Source organism: Alligator sinensis, unplaced genomic scaffold (genome assembly GCF_000455745.1).
Source record: "Alligator sinensis unplaced genomic scaffold, ASM45574v1 scaffold85_1, whole genome shotgun sequence".
Lineage (NCBI taxonomy): Eukaryota > Metazoa > Chordata > Crocodylia > Alligatoridae > Alligator > Alligator sinensis.
In genome coordinates this window covers 966237-978551 of record NW_005841891.1, presented here as the reverse complement: position 1 = coordinate 978551, position 12315 = coordinate 966237, and the positions used below count along the sequence as shown (strand labels likewise).

Below are 12315 nucleotides of genomic sequence, written 5' to 3'. Positions count from 1 at the left end.
GCTGAACTACAGCATTCCCAAGTACCAAGACACTATTTTAAGGTCTGAACAACTAATAATACAATAACATTTTTTAAACATTTCTGTAGCAATTCTTTTTCATATTAAGTTTCAGTCTCTTTCAAAGAACAATTTAAAACTAGCCTACAGGCAGTTTAGGTCCCAGATGGGAGTTGAGGGTTTGTTTTTGTTTTATTTTGTTTTGGGGGAGGGTTAAAGAAAACTTTGTCTAATGCTGAAGAACACCATTTTGTTTCGAAGCAAATATTCTGCCATAGGGTTTGCAGCCCAAACACCGTAACATTTTGTTATGCAAGAGGAGAAAGCTGTTTTGAAAAGAAGCAAAGGCCTGTGATTAAGGAACAGGAGTCTCATGAGAACTACTACAGACTTCCTGCATGTCCTTGGGCACTGTGTTATGCCTTCGTTCCCCCCATCTGTGAAAGGTGGATTACACTTTCTTGCTCCAACCTTTTATCTTGTCTCTTTATACTACAACCTCATCAAGGTGCAGACATGCCTCTCAACAGACATGCATATATACATCCTAGCACAAAGCAGACCCGGTCTTGGTCAGGTCCTCTAGATCAGCGGTTCTCAACCTTTTTAGATTCAAGAGACCCCTCAGAAAGTGACAGCTGTTAGTTTTCACTTTTTTTTTTTTTTTTTACACTATAGAATAGAGCAATTCTTCTGTTACAAGGAACTCAAAAAGACCGCAATAGGTCACACAGTTTTTAACATTATGGATTCCTATTTGAAATCTATCTCTAGGTATAACTTGTGAATTATTTTGCATACCTAACAGTGCTAACATTGCACAGCCTCCTGGTTGAAAAAAAATCACTGCTCTAGGTACTATTGCAGTAATCAGAAACCAAACACCTCTCTGGCTGATTAGGGGGAAGTAGACAAAAAAATTACAACCGTCTGATCTACATCTATGGTATAAGGTGAGTAAACAAGAACAAAAAAGTAAACTGCATGAATGGGAAGGAACAGAAGTTTTAAATTCTTTCCAATATCAGCATCAGGAGGAATTGGTAAGACAAAAGAGTGTTTCAGATGCTTCAATCCATTTATACTAATGGCATTCATAGGCAATTGAGAAGACAACCAGGCAAAACGTGAGACCAACAGGTTCCAAACTGTGGTCTATGTACCACCGACTGCACACAGCAACATTGTGAGAAGAAAACCTCAAGGATTCTGTTGGGGCCTCACCTTCATTCCTGATACCCTCTCAAATACCTTTCCATTCTGCTAAGCAAAGAACCCAGGATCCTCTGCCCACTCTCTAGAAAACAAAGTGCAAAAAAGGAACTGACCGTTCTAACAGGAAGAGACTCTGTCTGGCTCTTCCCACACATGCCACCTCCTCCAGTGGCACATCTAGATCATGACCTTCCAAGGACTCGAAATAAGATTCAGCCTATGAGTCTATAAAAAGGACTCTCCTAACCGCAGGAGTGAGGACCTTGAGCATATTAAGATAACATCAGCTTCTATGTTAAAAAAAGTTTTCTCCTATCAAAAATTCATGTTTTTGCTAGAGCAACTTTAAAATAGTACAAGCCAGACTTGCTTTTTAGAAAAAGGATTTATTTTTAACTTTTACAAAGGTGTTTCTGCTCCTACACTGGTTTTAAGTGTCTTATCTGCTCCCGAGGTTCATGATTTGGAACGGCAAGGTAATTATTTCATCATCCTAGGGCACTACCTGCTGGTGCCATATGGCTATACAAATAATCTAAAATTTTCAGCAATGCACAACATGTGTAGGCATCTCCCTGTGATGCTGATCTGAAGTTGAGAGGTACATATGTTTCACTACTATTGTCAAACCATATTTTAGAGTTGCTATAATAGACAAATAGGAGCAGTGATTCTCTAGAAGAAATGGCTGCTCAAACTGCCGAAAAAGTAAACTAGGACCAGAAAGAGGTAAGTGTCACTGAATAGTTCTGCCTTCAAAAATTCAAAGTACCTCCTCCTCCCTCCAGTCTTGCTAGGATATTACAAAGTTCTCCAATCTGGTCATCACTTAGTTTACTTAAGTAATAGAAACTATTACATAGATGCCAACAACCAAACTGCTGAATGGTGTCTGCAAAATCTATTTTTTCGCCCTCAGTTACTTAACGAGATGCCTACTTACCTTGCTGCAGAGAGAACACAGACAGTTTATTTAGAAATTATTTATAAGCTACTATATCTCCATTCATTTGCAGGAAGGAATAGCTTACAACTGTTGAATTGTTAATGCAGGCAAGCAGAAGATTATATACTTACTAAATACTCAGGTCTTTTTGGGTAGAGAATAAAACGGTCAGATTACAAAATGACTTAACAATAGGAAGAAGTATGAAACTTACTGAGTTTTAAGACCACTGTCCTTGGTAAACAAGGTGTGAACATGAACATTAAGTTAACTTGCAATAAAAGCTTTCAGTTAGCATACAAAAGGAAACAACAGAACAAGCTCAACGTAATTTTATTGCATAAAGGTGTGTGGAACAATAAGACAGCAATATACAACAGATACCAAAAATGCTTTGTCTGTCATGAGATTCTTAAATATGCACAACAAGAAAACAGCACGCACACACATACACACATCAAAAGAATTCTGTTAGTACCTACCTTTTTACATGAAAAAGCCAATTCACAACACAAACCGCAAAGTAATATGTGAGACTCCACTCTGTGCTTCCAATGGATTAATACATTATCTCCCACTGCTGAGCGCCGGTCTTGATTCAGCTAAAGCATAAGCACTCAGGTCTTCCTGCTGGGAAACAAACAAGTAAAGTCAGTTTTAAGTGTCTTCTATTAATATGCAGAAACAATTCTAACAAGCCTGAAGGCAGAAAAGATAAATAGTATTAAGTCATGCCCAAATATACCAAAATAACAGGCCATACAGCAATTTACCAATTCATTAGAAACTTCATTGTAAAAATCTACTTCATGCAGGAAGGCACTTCTGCTTGCCACTGCTCAGTGAGTCAAACTAATCTGCAAGATGTTTTACATAATGGGAAAATTTGTATTGGCCAAAAGGTTCAAAATGTTCTTGTTAAGTTTCCAGAAACTGCAGATGTAGAGATACTTCTGTTAACCTGAACCAAAACCAAGAAAAGAAACCATTTGAGATATATGCTCCATTTCACAGCACAGCAGATCTAATTTTACCAGCAACTGTACTTCAACTTACTCAGAGTAGGAAAGATTCATGTTTTCTCCATTTGCTCTTAAAATACAAATTTTGAAAATACAGGTAATTTTAATACTATTTTAATACTACCACATACCGGCTAGCATGATGCAGCTATTTCCAGAATAAAATGCTGAAAATTGAAGTAGGTGAATGATCGCTTCTATTCTTGTAAAACAGTAGTATGAGTGAAACATGTGGAATGGATTTTCCAATATAATCAAATAGCATAGTGATACTATCTTAATTCTTCCCTTTGCATTTTACTATGAAAGAAACAGCAATCAAAAAGAGCCACAAATTCCTACAAAGAGTTGGTAACACTGAAAAGGTTATTCCCCACCCCCCCCCAAAAAAAAAACAACCTAAACTAATATATATCTATAAAGAAAAAAAAATAGCTCAAACTAAACAAGCCAGCCTGAAAACTGGAATCTGTACTCAATACTTTTTAAAATCAACCATATCTTTGCAATTACATTTCTAAATTAGCAAGAAAGAGGGAGAGAGAAAAAGAGGGAAATGTAACAAAATGAAATCTAAGGGCGCATCCAGATGTGTGTGGACGTTTGGTTTCCTGGGGACAAGTAGCAGCGGCACACCTTGCACCATAGCTACTTGTCCCTGGGGAATGCCTGTGCCACACGCGCTTTGGCATGTGGCAAGTTGCCCTGGATGGGGTAGGGGAGGCTGGGGCAAGGACTGCTGGCCCCAGCAGCCTTACCTAGGGTCCTGGGGACCTCCCAGGGCTGCAGCCACAGTGATTCTGCCATGCGAAGCCTAGCCAGGAGCCGCAGCACAGCTCTGAGCTTCCTGGCTCCACTTTTCAGCACCACATGCTGCCCAAACGTGTGCTGCACCAGGGTTTTTTTCTGCAGATTTTTTTGACCCCTGGATATCCAGGGTCAAAAAAACCCGGGGGGGGGGGCGGGAAGAGGCACAGCGCGAACTCGGGTAGTACACCCTTGAAGCATGGAGAACACCGGACTGTGCAGTATGTGGTGCTGCAAACATGTTTGCAGCGCCACATGCTGCATGACCGCACTCATCCGGACGCACCCTAGGAGTTCAATTCTCATATATAACCCCACGTTATGGAATTTTGTACAAGCAGAAATGCTTCCCATGTCAAATTATTCTGCTACAAACATTATACATTTTGGAACACTGCTGGTTCAGAACACTGTATTTTACTGATGCCGCTAAAATAAATACAATCTTGAAAAGCCTGTGCATGAACATTTTTTTTTTTTTTTTTTAAATAGCAGTACTCATAGTTAGAAAATGCAAAAACAGTTTGGCATAATTTTGCAGATCAATTACTAGGAAGCAGTACTAGTTAAGCTAAACGTGTCTAAATTATGTCTCAAAAATCTAAATTTGAACACTAAAGTTTGCACATGAAGCTTAATTCTATTGTGCATAATTTCATAAACTCCCCCCCCCCCCGCAAAAGGTTGCGTAATTAAAAAATAGTCCCATCACTATTACAATAGTGCCTGCGGTTCCTGAGATTCCAGAAAGTGTTAGACAAACAGATTCAAAAGTTCCAACCTCAAAACCATGTTAAACCTTATCAAGTCCTCCTAGTCTTCATCTATTTGCATATATGGTATAGCAAACCTGTTCTGTAGAACCTAATGAACTTCATGTTGTGTCCCTCGTTTACCTCTCATTTCTACCATTCACCCTTTATAAGAGCTTAGTTACCCCATTTGCTCTGTTAATTTCCAATCTCAGAATTTTCTTGTCTCCACTTACTTCTATTTTGTAATGAAAATTGCATTCATGTGCATCAGAATTAGATTTACTTTGAAGGCCACTTTGGCACAACCTGTACAAGGACTTCTAAGGACACAACTTCTTCAAGAATCACCCCAGGTCTACCTGATAAGTCCTCACATCAAGAAAGAGATCCTCCACACAGGGGCCTTCTCCACTCTGAAAAAGCAGAGACCCCCCACCATTTTGTAGGTCTGTAACCTGAAGGAAAACCTTAAACTGCTTTCTCAGCTGAAGAAACCCAAGAATGCCTCCCTGCTCACTATAAAGAAGGCAACATTTTATCTTTGCAGTGGTATTTGGGGCTAGAACTACAGAGCAGGCCTGGCTGGGCAATCACAGAGGCATTACTAGAACTCAACATTCCTCTACCAGGACCAAAACTGCCTCTCCTGTAAGACCCCGAATTGTCTAACAGTTGTATAATAGCAGGCAGATTGTATCACAGCTCTCCTCAAGTCTCTGGGGATAACCAGTTACTGTCTCTCTCTGCCCCCACCTAGATTACTACCCACAATAAAGCACACTTCCTCTTAATTCTAAGATACCTCACTGTGTCTCTGCTTGCTATATCAGCACCAATCTACAGAGCTTCCAGGATATATTTTTTTCAGTGAACTAGCAGGCCATACATCTATTATGCCTTTTGAGAAATGTGTTGTCAATAGTTTATCAGTTAGCAAAGGGTGCCCATGGAGGCAATAGCTGCCCTTCAGCTACAAGATACAAGCCTGGTTCTTCCCAAGTCAGAGTGGAAACTGGAAATCTTTGGTTTTGTGAAGCCAGTAGTTCTTGCCCCACAATACAGCACAGGTATAAAAAGCACATCACAAACACAGGAAATAACAGCTAACAGAACAAAAATGGGAAAGGAATTTTAGAAAAGCAAGGCAGCTTACTAATAAAATATAAAGGACTTGTGAAGAGTAAAAATGGCTGAAAAATTGAGATCAGTTTGGTCTTCTTTACTTTACATTTGTATTCAAAATAAATCCAAGCAACTTAGTGCTTTTACTATAAAGCAGGCATGGTTAAAAATGTGCACTCCAATCTGATCAGTTTTCAATGCTGTTACTCAGAAGCCTGACTCAGGAGTTAAAACTGACAAGGATCTGTTCACCTTCAGCTGCTCTGGAAAACTATGAGAAGCAAGAGAAACCAAAGACAGAAGAGGGAAGCAAGGCAGCATGAACAAAAGCAAGGAAGATGAACAGCAAAACCCCCTATCTGGGAACAGAAAGCCAAGAGATGGGGAAGAGCAAAGATGCTCAACATTTCAGCACCCAATCTAACTCATGGAGTGAGAGTGGAGAAAGGAAGAAATAATAAATGTGACAACATGTTTGGTTCTCTTGTAACGGGAAGGCTCCCCCATCCCTTTCAGCATCCAGATACACTAGTGCTTGAGGAAGGAAGGAGCAGATAATCCAGTGGTCCATCAGGATTCCCAGAGAGTATGCATGTAATCTTGCATTGAGACTGCTGGATAATAAAGCTGGCAATATTCTTGAAACCTGTTAGACTTAAATGAGCAGTAGGAATCTTTGTATTTAAAGTGAACATTTCCGGATCCCTTGGAGAACTACTTAACTTCAGTATGTGTATCTGACGGCAGAGCTTGTCCTTACAATTCCCGGCTGTGGAATTTAAGATGCATCACGTTCCTGGGGCTATTTTCTCAGTGCACCAAGCATTAACTTATGTATTCATGCCACCTTTGCCATTTGTAGTACCTGACAATATCATACGGTATCTTGCAGTGCCTTACAAATTTACATAAATAAGTCTAATGTAGATTCTATCCACTGTTAATTCCCACAAGAAAGGAAACAGCTCTTGGTGTTTTTTTGTTTTGTTTGTTGTTGTTATTGCTATTTAGTATCCCCACCATGGACATATCTTGCATAATATATCCTGAAAACACCAAGAATTTTGTTCATTTTTGGTTTTTGTGGAAGCGTGTTCCAAAGCCATGGACCAGCTACTGAGAAGTCTGTCTCCAGATCTGAGGAGCCTTACACGAACTACCAAAATAATCCTGCTCATCTCAGCGTAATGGACATTGAGATGGTCTGTAAGATGACCTGCTTATAAAGGTGCTTACTATATGATCATATTTGCTTTCCTTGTAGCCCCAATGAAGATAAATCATCAGGTAAGAAACAAAGTAATCTAAAACAAGCACAACTGTGTAAAAAGAAAATCCCATTTCAGGAAAAGGCCTAGGAACCAGAATATCAAAAGAACAGCAGCAATTTAAAGAGAGAATCTACCCAGGGAGAAGAGAGTTAGTTCCTTAGAGCTTTTTGTCAGGGAATGACTCATGCTACTTCAGGGGTGGGCAAAATGCAGCCTGTTACCCAGATGCAGCCCGCCAGGCCATTCTATCCGGCCTGTGAGGCCCTTAAAAAATTTAGAAAATGAATATTTATCTGCCCCTAGCTGCCTGTCATGCAGCCCTCGATGGCTTGCCAAAACTCAGTAAGCATCCCTCCGCCCAAAATGATTGCCTACCCCTGTGCTACTTGCTATTGCATACATTATGTGCCTCAGACTTTCAAAGAGAACCACTGCATGTGCCAAATCCAAATGAGCCTGCTAGATATTCTGTTCATACACAGGGCATTTTAGCCATGAGCCTGCTCTGAGAAGGGGAGAACTGCAGACTGCTGCCCCAGCACAGGTACAAGCATGAGGTCTGACACCTCAGAGGTGCCCTCGGACTAAAAAGGAGACAAACACAACTGGGCCCTGTAGCCATGATGCTCAGGACTAGTACTTGGTCTTTTTCTGTTCTTGGTTGTGGAATGTGTCACTGCTTCTACAACACTCTAAAGCTCAATAAGTTCAAGAGGTTCAAGCATGGTAGCTTGAAGTGGATTCGGCATGTGACAAGTAGCCAAGTCTGGAGCATTAGAATGGAAAAATGCTGTTTCCATGTGGAGTACAGGAATACTGTCAGCTGTTGTACCAGTTGGAAATACGATGAAGGAACTTCAAGTCCCGTGCAATGCCATAACAAATCCTGAACATCACAAGTTCATTTGTGTTATGGCCAAGTCTCAGTCTCTCAAGATTGGAATAGGCCTTAAACCAGATGAAAGTCAGAGGGAAGTAAAAGGGCACATTTTGCTACTTTTCCTCTTCAAGCACCTGGCAGCAGAAAATTCAGAAGCACTGCTACTCCTGCACCTCAGCCTGCCCACCATGACAGCGCTAGGACCCATGCTCTTTGTCTAAAACAGTGGTTTTCAACCTGTGGTCCATGGACCCTAGGGGTCTATAGACTATATCCAAGCGATCTGTGAAAGATGACTATGATCATTCAAAAGTATGTGAATACCCACACTTACAACTCAAAGGGGTCCACATCTCCATTTGAAATTTTTTAAGGGTCCACAACTGAAAAAAGGTCTAAGATGATCAAATACTGATTACTTCTAGTATTTCTTTCTGCCCAGTAGAATCACAAACATCTGGTCTTTATCTTTGAAACTCAATTCTGATAAATGAAGGTCAGTGTAAAGAGGTACAATAGGATGACATCAACATATAGCTGACATTTAAACCATTTTATGGGTCTGATGCAGATCTGAATAGGGAAGATGAGCAAGAAAAGAAGCATATGAACCATCTAAAGTTAAGCAGCAACTACACTTTCAGATCACTTAGTTAGTGTGTGAGGACTCAAAGGGATCCTGAGTCATCACATCTAGTTCCCTGCTGTCAGACACAATGACACCACAGAGCCCTTTTATAGATTTAAACTTCACCTCAAAACTGGTTGGTTTTCTTGCTCCACTCCACCTATTGGGAAGTTGTTCCAAAATGTCACTGCTCTGAGGTTCAGCAACCTTTTCCTAACTTCCAGGCTAAATTTACTGAAGAGAGGCTGAAAGTCATCCATTCTTGGGTTACTATTGTTTTTCACTTCCCCTGATGTTTACTCCACAGTGTATATCTAGGCAGCAATAGGATCTCCTCTCAGCCTTCATTTTGCTAAACAAACCAAGCATTTTGCTAAATAAACCAAGAGCTAAACAAACCAAGAAAGCTCTTTTAGTCTCCTGTTCTATGCAGGCTCTCCATTAACCCAATTTTCCTAGAAGCTCCTTTTTGCACTCATTGTAAATTAAGTTCATTCTGCTTCAATAAAGGTGACCAGGCCTGTCAGGCAGAAAACCACCTCCTGCCCTAGCGCCTTGCTTCGTAAACCTGATTGAATTCCATGAAGAATTAACTGCACCTTGTGATCAAAAAGTGAATATTCTAACTCTGCCTGTGGCTGGAAAGCAGTCCTCTACTAATGCCACGATTTTTTTCCTAGGCTTTATTCCACTCAACTAGGAAATTAGCAGTAAAAGTTCTGTTGACTTCTTTATCTAGCTTCTCAGTTTGTGCAAGAACAGAAAAATCAGACTGAGTAGTAATGCAACAGGTTGACTGCATCATTTCCTGAATACCACCTGGACAACTGCAGTTCTAAGAAGTAGACAGCAGTCTTCCCTGGAGTTACTGACAAAAACTCTCGATTCATTGCTTTCATCTGAGTAAACCCCTTATTTTTTTCACTCTATGTAACAAATATCCTCTCCCAACAATGGAAGCTACTATCAGGGCAGTCTATCTACACAGTAATTCTCAGTCTCTGATGATTTTGGTACTTGTCTTTCTTCAAAATGAAACTGTTTGCCAGAAATGTTAGTTCTTTTACCCAACTGCCATCCAAAAGGAGTAGTTAGTTGAAGTGAAACTGCTCCGCTCTATTGCTAATAATTTCACTTGGACTAAGCAGGGCTGAGATTTGCAGCTAGACAGGGAGTTTTTCATCAGCTCAAGTATACTGGTTAAACTCTAGATATGCACACAGACTTCAGCAGGTTACCCAACTGTGGCAGACTCTGGGTTAGATATCTCCTTGGAAACCTTTATCTGCTAGATCCACGGTTCTGACTGCTGTATTCTCAGCTCATTTTAAGATACCTTTTAAAACAGACTTCCAAGCTACAAGACAAATAGTGCCAGCTCTACTTACCCCTTTAAAAAACTTCTGTTAGTTTGCCATGGGGACTGACAAGCTAAATTAAGCTAAAAGGCATGAAACCTGCAACTGCACTGTGGGAAAGGCTGTGGTTCAACCAGGGTGAGCTAATCCCAACAAATTTCTCTCTTTTCTTTGACAAGCACCCTTTGAAAACCTAGCATGTTTTCAAAGGTCTCCCAACAAGCTAACACATTTCAAACTCCACTCCACCCCAACAAGGACAACAGTGATTTTAATCAATCACTTTAGTTGATAGTTGAAGCCAGTTAACTTTTTAGGGTTAAACCCTGGCTACACTACCTGCTAAATGCTGGGGAGGGGTGGGTTGGTTGTCTGTTTTAAAAGGCAACTGTGTTCAAACATGCAAGGCAACATGTTTTTTTAAAAAATAACTGCCCCTCCCCTCTGTATTCAAGGGCCTCAGCTATTTTGGGGATAAGGCCATTATTAAGCATCCGCGGTTTCCCATGCTACAGTATATGTATGCTGAAGATCGCATTGTAGGAATGAAACACAAAAACCATTCAGACCAGCAGTGCTCAACTCATCCAGCCCTGCAGACCAGATGTGGAGTGCAGATACTGGAATCTGGCGGCTGCAGAATTAATCGCTGTGGCTCCAAGAGCCATGGCACCCACTGCTCTTCCTACTACCCGTTTTCTGGCCCCAGAGGGAGCTCTGTGGGACAGATACCACAGACTGAATTTGGTTCATGGGCTGTACCTTGATCACCCTGACTTATGAAATCCAAAGTAGAAAAGCAGCTGCTAAGACCCAAGGTCATCCATGTGTGAAACATCTGGTATATTTTTCCTCCCTTTAGACAGACCATCTTTTCAACATCTGACTTACTGAAACGCTTTCTCAAAACATAACACACAAACTGTTTGCAAGTCTGTCTACCCATTAACAATATTTTAATAAATAAAAATCCTTAATAAAAAACACACTATGAAAAAAAACCCAAGCAGAGACCCATTTCCATTAGGCTGTACAAGTATTTTAATCCCTGCAGCACCATCTAATGGAGAGCTCACCATTTTATTCCTCTGTATGTGACAAATATATTTTGGAGGTGTCAGCAAGTGATAAAATTGAATACAGCTTATTTAATGCACCATGAATTAAAAAGAGATTAGTTGCAAGACCCAACAGGTCATTTCTCCATGGAGAAATGTAGAATACAACCTGATGATTATATTTCATAAACATTATATTCATGTGCAGATTTATTAAATACAACAGGAAGTTTAATTTGCTAAGAGATAAATAATAAGGTTCTAGTTGGAGCTGTTTTACAATGTCTAAAATGTAGAAAAACCTAATTTAAAAAAATACAGCAAACTTCCTTCCCTCCACAAGCATGCAGGAAGTCTAAATTCTCTCTTAAGCAGTAACAATCAGAGCAGATCTAGACAGCAACAAACCTGGATCTTATTCATGGCAACGGAGGTCTTTACCTGCAGCCTTATTTTCACTCTTTAAAAAAAAAAAAAAAAAAAAAAAGAGTTCATAGCTGTAACCTAGAACTGCTCTCCCCAGCTACACTACATACAATAGATCAGCAGCAGCACACAAGATCAATAACAGCAATGCAACCTTTAATAAGATGGCCGACTGTGACTTCCAATATTTCTCATTTGTTTGTTATTTTTCTTATAAAAACAAATCTGACCTGAACCATGTAGCTGCACACAGTTGACCTATTATAATGTTTTCACATTGAATTTTACCTTCATTTTACCTCCTTTTTTCCACCCTATTGTTTGTTATATCCAATATTATGGTTTGAGGGTTCATGCATCCACAGTTAATCAAGAACAACTCTATTCATGGACACTTATCCCAGTATTTGTTCTTGCTAAGCTCAGCCTACTTTCAAACCGTAGTTTCCCAATTTGGTTTCAGTACAGTCACCAACACACTTAGGAAGTCTCACAAGAATTTAGTTCCTAGGCAGTGGTTCTCAATCGGGATGCCACAGGTATCGCTCAAGAAAGTCTCAGTGGCAACAGCCAGGTAAAACTGCTCTTCGTGCTCCCCCTGCATTACAACTTTCTAATCAGCCTACAGCAGGCAGCAAGGATGTCTCATGCCGTGCAGCTGCTCCTGGACCAGCTGTCTCCCTATGTTCCTCCTGGAAACAGGTGAAGTAGAACTGTCCCGTCTGATTCTATTTCCAGGAGAAGCACTGGGGATGCCTAACCAACAACGGCTGCATAGCATGAGACATCTCCTTCCTACGTTAGGCTGATCAGTGCTCTACCATGTA

At 40.4% G+C, this 12315-nt stretch overlaps 1 protein-coding gene across 13 annotated transcripts in view; it reads right to left on the bottom strand.

Annotated features, from left to right (window-relative positions):
- TRAF3 (TNF receptor associated factor 3) overlaps positions 1–12315 on the bottom strand; it is a 92521-nt gene that overhangs the window by 69280 nt on the left and 10926 nt on the right. For 4 of the 13 annotated variants that reach the window (XM_025197176.1, XM_006018028.3, XM_014517091.2 and 1 more), the window contains exon 2: positions 2644–2791. The gene's annotated coding sequence lies outside the window, so the exon portion shown is untranslated. Of the gene's footprint in view, positions 1–2643; positions 2792–2934; positions 3123–3314; positions 3847–11470; positions 11523–12315 lie in introns of those variants that run through there. The other 9 variants (XM_025197171.1, XM_025197170.1, XM_025197177.1 and 6 more) reach the window with 7 other exon arrangements.